This window comes from Microtus ochrogaster (genome assembly GCF_000317375.1).
Source record: "Microtus ochrogaster isolate Prairie Vole_2 chromosome 14 unlocalized genomic scaffold, MicOch1.0 chr14_random_3, whole genome shotgun sequence".
In the NCBI taxonomy this organism is placed as follows: domain Eukaryota; kingdom Metazoa; phylum Chordata; class Mammalia; order Rodentia; family Cricetidae; genus Microtus; species Microtus ochrogaster.
Genome location: NW_004949098.1, coordinates 14,642,822 through 14,655,847, shown reverse-complemented (window position 1 = coordinate 14,655,847; position 13,026 = coordinate 14,642,822). Strand labels below are relative to the sequence as shown.

The 13,026-nt window shown below is 35.9% G+C and overlaps 2 pseudogenes; one reads left to right on the top strand and one right to left on the bottom strand.

The window, feature by feature from the left end:
- The window catches only part of LOC101983181, a 34,414-nt pseudogene extending 26,773 nt beyond the window's left edge, over positions 1 to 7,641 (top strand).
- The window catches only part of LOC113458017, a 211,828-nt pseudogene that overhangs the window by 189,054 nt on the left and 9,748 nt on the right, over positions 1 to 13,026 (bottom strand).

The following is a 13,026-nucleotide window of genomic DNA, read 5'->3' as shown; positions in this document are numbered from 1 at the left end:
ACGGAGCAAGGGGGGGTGGTATCCAGGAGAGCACAGGAAGCCTGGCGCAGGAGCTGAAGGTGCCTGGGCTCTTTCTAGACGTTTTTTAACGTAAATTATTCCATCAATCTTTTGCCTCTAGCTTTTTATGTTTTTCTATTCTATATACCTTTCTTGACCTCTTACTCTTTAGCTTGTTGTGTAGCTGGGTGGCTGGCCACTGGTACCCTATCTTTTTCTTGTTCCTCCGTCCTACTTCCTCCCAGATTACTCCTCATTTTTATTCTCTCTGCCTTCCAGACCCTTATATCTTTTCCTAATAAGCTATTAGCTGTTCATCTCTTTGTTAGCAAAATCAGGTGCTTAAGACAAGCAAAGCATCAGAGCTTCACAGAGTGAAAAATTGCAGCATAAAAGAATACAACAGATCTTTGCATCATTGAAGGAATGTTTCCAGAACTTAGGTAAATAAAACTTACCTTAAAATAATATTTTGCAATAGCCTGGATTGCATTTTGAGACTTCAAGATATTGAGATACCTAAGCAATGAGGCATCTTCCATGGAGAGCAAGCTATCTATAGGGATTGAGGGTAATCAAAGAGAGTGATTTATGAAAAGTTACAGGGATAAGATTATCTCAGTCCTTTGAAACAGAAGTTGCATGCATCTGAGATAGAGCATCAGGATTTGATGTTTGTGCTGCTGTGCTTCAGTTTTGCCTTGGTCCAATCGTCCTTCGGTATGTCTCCATTTTTCTCTTTTGGAATGTGGTAATGGTATTTGATGTCATTATATGTTTCAAAGATATAACACATTTTCTGATTTTACAAGATATCAGTCTTAAGAGATTGTCTTCAGTGTCACAGAAGACTTTGGACATTTAAACATTGTATGCCCCATTTGCAGAGTATGGGGATCTTTGAGGTGACTAAAGTATATTCTTCATGGATGACCATCGTCATATAGTATTTGATTAAATTAAACACCTCTCCAAATAGGAATATGCATATGAATATGTACCATTTGTTGGTGACTTTCTGCTGATTGTTTTTGAAATCATTAGTAGAAGGAGACTTTCTGGATGGAATTCCTCATTGGAAATGTGATCTGAGTCTCTCAACCTATTTCTTGTTCTTTGTGTACTGTTTTATATTTGATACTAATCAGTAAGCTTCCTTCTTGTGCTGTCATGCCTTCACCACTATTATAGTAGTGTTACATAAGATTCAGTATAAATTATTGTTATTCTGTTATAAGGTAGTTTAGTAGCCTGCTGTTTGAATCTTCTTGTTCGTAGGTTTTTGTCCATGTAGCCCTAACTTTTTAAAAAGTAGTTCTGTACACCAGGCTGGCCTCAATCTCAGAGTTCCTCTGACTCTGGATCCCAAATGTTGTGATTAAATGTGGGCCAACATTCCATACTTTTGTTTTTATATTATTGATTGATCGTTTTATCTCTGTCAAACATATGACACTGTATTGAGATTCCCCCATATCTTGAATATAGAAAGTTTTAAGAGGGTATCATTTTGTTTTCCTGAATGGCATGTATTTATGATATTAGTAATGCATGAGCCGTCTGAGACATTGGATTCCTGTAATGTTTGTTTTGAACTTTTTTATTGTATATGAGAATTTTTCTGTATGCATATATATGAACCATAGAGGTACCTGGTTCTCACAGTGATCAAAACATGATCCCAGAAACTCAGAGCTTGAACTAATAAATAATTGTGGTTCCCTTTTCAGTACAGATAATCGAGGACACCTATATGCAAGCGAGTTCCCCTTATTTTGAGCCCTCTTTCTTGCCCTGTGTTGATTACTTGTTATCAACATTTATATTGCTAATGTTTTCATGTCTTAATTTGTAACTTTTTAAATATACAGTTCCTGTAGTAAAGTTTTATTGATTTTACAGTTTAAATTAGCACACTTCAGGTTTTGGGAAGAGGAATACAGAGCTGGAGTTAATGCATAACTCTTTGGAATTTCACCAAACACCTATGTATTTTTTTCTATAATTTTTGTTTGTTTGTTTTTGGCTGATTTTTGCATAGATAATAGGTTCTTAATATGTAATTCTGAAGTCCTGGACATGATTGAATAAAGTTTTACAGCATTTAAATTAGAGGCCTCTGCCTTCTGAGTGCTGGAATTAAAGGCATGAGCCAATGTATCAAGCTTGCCCATCTTGTTCTTTGTTTTTGTATGCAGTAATTAATTGTTCATTCAGTTTTTCCTATGTGTCCTCTGTACTTCTGATCTGTTTACTTGTCTCTATGTTTGTTTATAGAAATTTCTCTTGTAGGTGATATTCCATTCAAGGGGTATAGAAATGATAGAGGTGAACATCATCCTATTTAGTTTCCTTCAAAAGTTACTTGGTGACTGAATTAAAATGTCTATGGTATGAAATAATTGGGGGTAAGCCACAGAATTATGTGAGTATACTGTCAAAGAATTATAGATTTACAATGTTGTCATCATCATGCTTTCTATTGTACATGTATATTGGAAATTTTAGAATGCAGTGACCTATGATGATGTGCATATTGATTTTACTTGGGAAGAGTGGACTTTGCTGAATCCTTCCCAGAAGAATCTCTACAAAGATGTTATGCTGGAGACCTATAGGAACCTCACTATTATAGGTAAGACTGAATTTGCTCTTATGTTTCAAAATAAGGGAACAACAGTTCATTGTTTATTGATGTTCTTATCTAATTTTATTAAGAAAGGAGAACCATTGATTGAATAAATCAGGCATGGTTCTAAGGTTTAGGGAAGAGAGTAACTAAAATTTTACATCATTTTCAATATTACATATATTTTCTGATATTATATTTTAGGATACACTTGGGAAGACCGTAATATTGAAAATCATTCTCAATGGTCTAGAAGATATGAAAGGTAACTTTCATGGGCAAGCTGATACAAATGTTCCTCTGAAGAAATTATAGTGTGTATTGGAAGTTTTAAACAAAAACAACGTAATAAATAATGACACTTTAAGGGCATCAATGATTATTACATTGTCACAAAACCATGTACCTCAGTGTCAGCTGTATGAATTGCATTTGAACACCATGCTTTTAAGAAAGAAGCTAAGTGTCCTAAGAGATATTACCATTTGAGACATAGCATTATGAGAACTATGCTATAGAATTGTCAATCAATTTTTTTCATACCACTCACATTACAAAAATTATAAACATTGAAGTGGTGATAAGTATGTCTCCAAGAGTTTCTAATATGCAAATAGTACATATTGAAGCTTATGTGTCTCATATACTTGATGTGATTGTGCTAAGTTTATTGAGGGTTCAATTAGAGTCAAGAGTAAAGGGGAACTTGTGGCCAAACCTTAATCGCTATACTAAAAGTCAATGATTACAGAGGGTCAAACTCTGTTAATTCAATTGGAATCTTTTTATTTAATTTTCCTTTACTAGGTACATCATATGTCACTCTGGATACAAGGCTTATGAGCATAGAGATATGGAAAGACATAACATACTTCTCAGAGTAATTAGAAGATATGTAGCAGTCCCCAGGTTAAGCATGCTTGTTGAAAATCGTTCAAGTATTTAAGTAATTTATTTTCTTGTTTCAATTTTAATACATCAAAAAAATGCACATTGCAGAAAATCCCCAAGAATACTAGAAATAAGTAATACTCCTGTTTGTCCTAGCTCACTTAGCAAATGTAGTAACTTTCACAGTGTAGGAAAATATATGAATACAATAAGGATATTAAAGATCTGAGCTTTTCAAATTCTCTTCAAATATGTAAAAATTTTTGTATAGAAAAATGATTCTGTAAATGTGACTGCTGTAATAAAGGATCTTACCATCAAAGGTACCTACGATGTTTCAAAACATCTTTAGTAAATGGAAACAACATGAGTATAAATACAGTGATAAAACCTTAAGATCCAATTCCTTTTAAAAATTGGAACAAATTTAAAAATTATTTGTTACAGTTATAAAGATTCAACAATGTATTGAATGTGGTAACACTTTTAAATGTGCCATTATCCTTGCAGGCATGAAGGAAGTCAAACTGGAGGGAAAACTGCCATATACCTTCAAAGTGTTAAAGCCATTGCATGTGACAGTGATCTTCAAAGGCATGAAAGAACTAATCCTAGTGAGAAAACATATGAGTGTGAGCAATATGTGAAGCCCAAAAGCCATCCAAATCATAAAAGAACATATACTGGAGAGAAACCCTTTGAATGTAATCACTGTGATAAAGCCTTTGCATATCATAGTCATCTTCAAAGACATAAAAGAATACATACTGGAGAGAAACCCTATAAATGTAATCAGTGTGGTAAAGCCTTTGCATGTCACAGTCGTCTTCAAATGCATAAAAGAACACATACCGGAGAGAAACCTTATGAATGTACTCAGTGTGGTAAAGCCTTTGCATATCGCAGTGGTTTTCAGAGACATAAAAGAATACATACTGGAGAGAAACCCTATGAATGTAATCAGTGTGGTAAAGCTTTTACACATCCCAGTAGTCTTCAAGAACATAAAAGAATACATACTGGAGAGAAACCCTATGAATGTAATCAGTGTGGTAAAGCCTTTGTATGTCACAGCGGTCTTCAAATGCATAAAAGAACACATACTGGAGAGAAACCTTATGAATGTACTCAGTGTGGTAAAGCCTTTGCATATCACAGTGATCTTCAAAGGCATAAAAGAACACATTCTGGTGAGAAACCCTTTGAATGTAATCACTGTAGTAAAGTCTTTGCACGTCACAGTTATCTTGAAATACATGAAAGAACACATACTGGAGAGAAACCCTATGAATGTAATCAATGTGGGAAAGCCTTTGCAAGTCAAAGTTGTCTTTACATTCATAAAAGAACACATACTGGAGAAAAACCATATAAATGTAATCAGTGTGATAAAGCCTTTACATATCCCAGTCTTCTTCAAAGACATAAAAGAACACATTCTCGAAAGAAACCCTATGAATGTAATCAGTGTGGTAAAGTTTTTTCATGTATCAGTACACTTCAAACCCATGTAAGAACACATACTGGAGAGAAACCCTATGAATGTAATCAGTGTGGTAAAGCCTTTTCAAGTCAGGGTTATTTTCACATTCATAAAAGAGCACATGCTGGAGAAAAACCCTATGAATGTACTCAGTGTGGCAAATCCTTTGTATGTCACAAAAATCTCCAAATACACGAAAGAACCCACACTGGAGAGAAACCCTATGTATGTAATCAGTGTGGTAAAGCCTTTGCATGTAATAGTCATCTTCGATTGCATAAACAAACACATACAGGAGAGAAACCCTATGAATGTGATCAATGTGGTAAAGCCTTTGCATGTCATGGTGATCTTCAAAGGCATAAAAGAACACATAAAGGAGAGAAACCCTTTGAATGTAATCAGTGTGGTAAAGCTTTTACACGCCACAGTCATCTTCAAATACACAAAAGGACACATACAGGAGAGAAACCCTATGAATGTAATCAGTGTGGTAAAGCATTTGCACATCACAGTGCTATTAAAAGGCATAAAAGAACACATACTGGAGAAAAACCCTTTGAATGTAATCAGTGTGGTAAAGCCTTTGTACGTCACATCCATCTTCAAAAACATAAAAGAATGCATAATGAAGAGAAAACCTATGAATGCAATCAATGTCCTAAAGGCTTTGGATATCACAGTGGTCTTCAGCAGCATAAAGGAACACATACTGGAGAAAAACCCTATGAATGTAATCTGTGGTAAATCCTTTACATGCCAAAGTAATCTTGAAATGCATAAAAGAATACATACTGGAGAGAAACCCTATAAATGTGATCAATGTGATAAAGCCTTTGGATATCGCAATGTTCTTCAAAGGCATAAAATAACACATACTGGAGAGAAACCCTATGAATGTAATCAGATCGGAAAGCCTTTGGATGTCATGGTCACCTCCTGATGCATAAAAGAGCACATACTTGACAGAAACCCTATGAACGTACTCAGTGTGGTAAAGTCTTTTAATGTCACAACCATCTCCTTATACATATGAGAACCCACACTGGAGAGAAAATCTAACTAATCAGTGTGACCTGATTAGTGTAAAGCTTTGCATGTAGTGGTTATTTTCAAATGTATGTAATCAATAATATAAAGCCTTTGTATGTCACAGTCATCTTGAAATGCATAAAAGAACACGTACCTTAAATCCATGAATGTAATCAGTGTGATAAATTCTTTGCATATCTCAATGATCTTTGAAGGCTTAAAAGAACATATGCTGGAGAGAAATTCTATGAATGTATTTAGTGTGCTACAGTATTTAATGTCACAACAGTTTCTGAATACGTTAAACAATCTGTATTGGCTAGAAAACCTATGAATGTACTCATTGTGATCAAATTTTTGCATGTCAACAAATCTAAACAAACGAACACATACTGCAGAACAGATACTCTGAGGATTATTATGAATTCACATACTGAGAACTTATTAATATTTTATTCATACTCTGTCTTGATGTAATTTATTATCAGGTCACTGTACAAACTAGAGAACACATACTCTGGATTACTCTTTATTAATTTCACTCAGTGAGAATTTATTAGTCTAGTCATACTCTGTTCTGATGTAATTCTATATCAAATCGCAGCAGAGACATGAATGCTCCCTCTCAACTGCTTGTGAAGGGCCAAAATTAGAGCCTGTTTTTTATCCTGACAGGTATTCAGGATAGCTAAATGTTCTTTTCCTCCTTTTTGGTAATATGAGGTTTCCTACAGAGTGGTTGCCTTTGGAATTCTTGGTCTAGAGTGGCTTTAGTTCCTAAACAACATAATGCTAATGACTTGATGCCTCAAAGTGTTAAAATAATTGACTGTTCAAGTTATCTTTTGACTCATGTTAAAGAAGTCTTTCTTTACATTCTCGCTTTTGTTTTGGGGTATAGTACTATATGGAAAATTAAGCATGGACAATTTCAATAGTCAGAGGAATGCTCTCCCAATGTTTTTATGGTTGCTGTTTTATTATTTTGTCTTCATATTCTTTACTAATATATCTACATCCCCATGCCCATACCCTGGTAAGAGGTGTTTTTTTGTTGAGTCCAGTTCCGGATATATGGTGCCCAACATGGGGCAGTCACCAGCATATCGTGCCAGAATGTGGGGCTAACTAGTGAACCCCAAAATGAACAGAACTGTAGCCAGGTGTACAAGGGAGTATGTGAGGGAACCCACAAGAATACTTTGTACTAGATCCACTGCCACTGCTCTTTGAAGGGACTTTATCTACCAAGTTGTGCATGTTTGGTTTCTCTTGCTTCTGCTGATACCAAGCTAATAAACAATCAGTTTCCTCACTCATCTGTCAAGTTTGGGTAATGTTTTCTCCCAAAAATGCAAAGAGGAAAGATGGAGTCTGAGTTGTCTTTACATCACATGTGACAGACACCTGGCATTAAAAATAGAAAGCAAATACCCACAAATGATTAACATCCCTATACTACTCGTTATTTTACAAGCTCAATAGCACTAACCAGAGCTAAGCAAATACTCACAGGTAGTATAATAGCATTAACTATTTTCTTCTATCAATTATTATTTTAATTGTTACACCCATATATAGTTGATCTATTTTGAGTTAATTTTATATCAAGTGGGATATCAAAATTAATTGCCTTATTGTTGGTTAGATATCTAGTTTTGATAACAATTTTATAGATGAGTCTGCATTGTCTCTGACATTTTTGACAACATTGTATAAAAGGATTGAGCTGTAGGTTTTTGCAGAATTTCTATGTCCTCTGTTGGGGCAGGTTGTTTGTTTCCTGGCTGCTCAGACTCAGTTCCTAGCCATCTCACCTTTAGGTAAGTTCAGTCATCATTTGCCCAGGCCTGCAGCTAAGTCATCAGACACCCTGGGGGCAAGGGAGAGAGGATGGGAAGGGACAAGAGACGCAAGAAAAGGAGACAAGATAGAATTCTGATCAAGGGAATAATCAAGGTAAATATATGGTAGGGAAAATGAGAAAGTTCTTTGTGTGTATATACATAACTAGGCAACTTACTAGGCAACCTTACCATGGTCCAATGGTCAGGTGGAAAGTCTCTAACTGCAACATGCAGAAAAGTCTGAATGTTCAGAACACAGTAATAATGGAGCAATATCTCCCTACAGAATTAGTATTTGACAAATCTGAACAGCAGAAACCAAGCACAACAGGGTGGGCAAAGCTGATTCAGGGAGCAGTAAGTCTTCCACAGGCCCCACTTTTGATTTTTATTAATTTTTAAGTGCTGAAAGTTACATTGGAGCTTCTGTCTTTGGTCGGGAAAGCTCCTGTAGTCCCACCCTTACTTGTCATAGGAAGACAGAACAGCTTCTGGTTCTGTTCCTGTTGTAGGTGACATGTTTAACATAGGTATACATTCTCCTGTTACCCATCTCTAGCTATAGAGCCTTGCATACCATGTTTAAAGACAATTGTTTATGTACCTCGTGTACATGAGCTTACCAGCTAAACATTGTCATATTCTTCAATGTCACCCATGTCCAGTTTATGATTATGGACCTGTATTGTTTGCATTTTAGTTGCCTCATTCACCTATTGTTTTACAAATACAGTTAACATAAGAGAAAATATCCATTGGAAAGGAAAATTAATAAACCAAGGATCAACAGTCCCTATGAAAAATGTCCTAACACCAATCCAGGAGTTCTAGGCATGACCTCAACAGGTTGCAGCATTCCAGAAGTGTCTTTTTCAAGTTCCTTGCCAGGGAGATATCCATTTTAAAAGATTTTCACAGTGAGAGCCTCAATTGGACTGAACATAATGATCTCTAATTGAGAAAGTAAGACATGGCCCCAAAGGTTGATAGGCAGTCTTGCAATTACATAAGGTTGAATGGTGCCTTGATTGCCTTCTTGGTCTCTCCATTTTAAGATTTTTGAAATCATTTTGAGGATTTTGGCTCTGACCTATACAATTTAAATGAGTTATAGTAGCATCTAGAGATCATGTATCAGATCAATCATCCTTTTTGATGATTGTGACATCTGCCCCTGTGTCTACCAATCTTGAAAATTTCTTTTCATTTAACCATAAGTTCATAAGAGGTTTTTGTGCAGATATTACTTTTGACCAATAGTCATCTGAAGACCCAAAACATTTATTGTTTCTAGAATTACAACTTTATTTGAAGTGGGTAGTAAGGGAAGAAGTAGTCATTGAACAAATCTCTGTCTGGAAGGAATTGTAACAACATTTTGGGGGGATGACATCATAACTTTAATTTCTCCCAGATAATTATTTTCAATAACTCCTGGGAAAACTTGAAGGCGATTGATGGTAGAGATGATATGACCTACTATAAAACCAAAAGTATCTTTAGGTAAAGGGCCAAAAATGCCTATGGAGAGGACTTGAACTCCCATCTTAGGCATTAGTACTGTGTGGGTGATGGAACTAAGGTCCAGTTCTGTGCTCCCTGTTGTGGCTCTGAAGAGGTCTGAAATGGATTGTTGTTTGTTGGATAAAAGTTGACTGTCCCAGAGATTTGTTTGGGTTTGGGGTCCTGGGGCTGGCTCCTGTTCCCATTTCACTGTTTCAGAGGTTGACTTACATTTACTAGCCCAATGTTTTTCTCATTTGCATCAGGGACACAGTTCTGGAATAGATGTTCTTGGGCCAGCAGTTGTATTATTTTTGTAATCTCTGGCAAAATGTCCAAATTCTCCAAATTAAAACATTTACTTTTATTTTGTTGTGACAAGAATTGATTTACAACAAATCCCTGTTATCACAGCAGCCATTACAAGACATTGCAGATAGGCAGCTCCTATGTCTGAGCAAAGGCTTATATATCCTGTCAGGTCCATTTTCTTTTTATATGGATGGATAGCCAACTGATATGCAGCATTAGCATTTTCAAAGGCCAATTGTTTAACAAAGTCTGTGCCTGCATCAACATTGGCCAAAATTGTTCCTGCTGCAGCGATTAGCCTATGGACAAAATCAGCAAAAGGCTCAACTGGTAGAGCTCATGTTTCTCTTAACTGGCAGTTTTCTCCAGGCTCATGTAGCTGTGATTTGAATCTGGGCAAAAAGTCCCACAGCATAATTACTTTAAGCACCAGTAGTAGCATAATTATCTTTCCCAATTACCATATCCAAGGTCCACCCATTTCCAGCCTGTATATTACATCTGGTAATCTTTGTTTGCCTCAACAAACTCAGACCTCCAAAGGAGATAGTCAACTCCAGTGAGGGTTGCTCTAGCTAGAGTTTGCCAGTCTCCAGGCATAAGACATTTTCAGCCACAAACTCAACAATTGCTGTGGTGTAAGGAGCTGAAGCTCCATATTGTAAAACAGCTAATTTTAATCTTTAATCAGTTTAAAATAAAAATTTACACACTGTTTCCTGAGTATCCACAGTTCGTGTGTCCAGGAAGGATTCTAGATCATCTATTTCTAGTGATTTGTTTATTTTAGGAGAGAGCCTGGGTGTAGCCCCTCACATGGGTGTCTGATGGTTAAGCCAACTGTCTCATGGGACTTCATTATTAGTTTTTCCTGTATTTAATGCCTTCAATTGGTTACTAAATCCTGATTTTCCTGTTCTAATTTTATCTATTCTCTTAAGAATTTTATTTTATCGAGAAGTTTTTTTTGGGGGGTCTACTACTGAACAAGCCAATGGAGGTGCTGTTGGGACTGAGCTATATGTCAGAGGGCGACATGCAAGTGATGGCCAGCATGAATTGTGATATCTAACTGCTTCTTCCTCCAAATCATCCTAGTCCTCACTCAGATCATCCTGTAAATGAAGGAATTCTTTTAAAGATGGATATAGTCTCTTAATCTTAGATCTAACTCCTGGAGTTTTTTTGTGCTTTTGACTTAGATGTGGGGAGAAGATCTTTATTTGACTCTTTAGTTTCCTGCAGGGAAGGCTTAACTTTAGGATCCTCTAAGTTTGGATTGTTTTTGTCAGATGTTTTAACTTCACTATCAAAGGACATAAAGTTCTCACCTTCTTTTTCCTTATTCTTCTTGACACCTTGTGTTTCATTCTTTTGATTAAGTTTTTTTGTGCATCTTGTCTAACTCATTTTTAGTAATATTTCTTCACCTGTTTCAATAGCATTTGCAACTACAGAATCTTGATACCTCTGAGACAAAAGTTCATCAATTAAATTCCAGAAAGAAAAGGCAGTTACAGGAATTTTTCTGGTCCATATGCTTGATAATGATCTTTGAGAGCCTCTCCGACTCTCTTTCATTTTTTTCTCATCTGTAGTTTCATCAGTTGAAAACCAGGGACAAACATCTTTAATATAGTCAAATAATTCACATGACTGTTTAATTTTAACCTTTACACCTTATGCCTTAAAAACATGTCTTAATCCACTAATAAGCATTTCATGCTTGGTAATTGCTTGTCCCATAATTGCTGTTCTACTTACCAAAGTTAAGAAGACACAGCAGGCTCCTGTGTTACTCTTCCTCTTAACTAACTGTACTTCACTTTATGCCAGCCTCTCTGAACAGTGTTCTTCACTGAATCCCCTGCACTTGAGCCCCATGTTGGTAGCCACTTTGCCCCTGCCCATGGGTGAGTCAATGGAGACCTTGGGGACAGGGCAAGAATGGGAAGAGACAAGAGACATGAGAGATGGAGACAAGACAAGATTTTGATCGTCTTGTTTATTCAGGGCACAATCAAGGTAAATATAGGGTAGGGGAAATGAGAAAGTTCTTCATGTGTATATGGGTAACTAGGCAACCTAACCACTGTCTAATGGTCAGGTGGAAAGTCTCTAACTGCAACATACAGAAAAGTCAGAATGCTCAGAACACAGGAATAATTGAGCAATAACTCCTTGCAGAGTTAATATTTGACAGATTAGAACCGCAGGAGAAGCCCAGCGCAATAGGGCAAAGTTATTTTTCTGTGGGTCCTGCATATCCAGGATATAGTATTCATATGCATACTATGAAGCAGTCCAGACAAAGGAAGTTTCTTGCCCAAAAAGCTAGAAAATTCTTAAGGACCTCTTTGATATCCAGCATTCTTTTGAGGTAAAATGATGCTACCAAGAGCAGATGTGTCTCATTTTCATGACAATGCTAAGTTCTTAAACATTTTAAATTCCATATTTTGAAGGTCTCTGAAAGATTTGAAGAAAACCTATCTAACTGAAATATATCTCTATATATCTAGAAAACATAACTAACATGACTACAAACTTGACTATCATAGATGAGTATCTGTTGACCTTTATTTCTTAATTATACTTTACATTTTTAAATGAGCTGCACAAATACAATATCTTAATGAAGAGCAGAAATAGACATATAACAAAATCAACCTGAAATATGTATGAGTACACCAAGTTCCAACTGTTACAAAATATTGTTCTCTGTAACATATACCCTTTTAAATATAACCAAACATTTATAAACAATATCTGGGAATTTGGGTATAGTTCTCTCCAAACTATTTCCTGCTTTTTTTTGTGTGTGAAGTGATTTTGGGGGTATTCACAGCAACCTTTCAGGGGGTCTTGGTACATCAAACCATTTTAGCTGGTAAGAAATCCACAGCTTTCTACCTCTTATGGAAACAAAAGAGAACATCTTTTCCAAAACAACAGATACTTAGACCCAAATTTTGAAGTCAAGATACCTTTAAAATATATGTCTTCATTTAGCTTAGCAGCCTGTACAATAAAATGTATCTCTCTACTTAGCTCAATCACAGTCAACAAATTGAAAGAACACAATAATATTCTGTTTAGATTCCATCTTTATGTGGCTTATTTCTTACAGTATTCATTTTTGTACAAATTGACTCTGAGTGTTTTATTTTTTAAAAAATATTTACTCCTTTTTATAACTATCTATACTCTTTTTTGTCACTCTTACAAGCCTACATACATTATTCGACACTGTGTCCCTTTTAGAGATATTTTTAAAATCTGAGTCTGTCTTTATTACACATCTGTAATACTTTTCTGACCAGGACCAC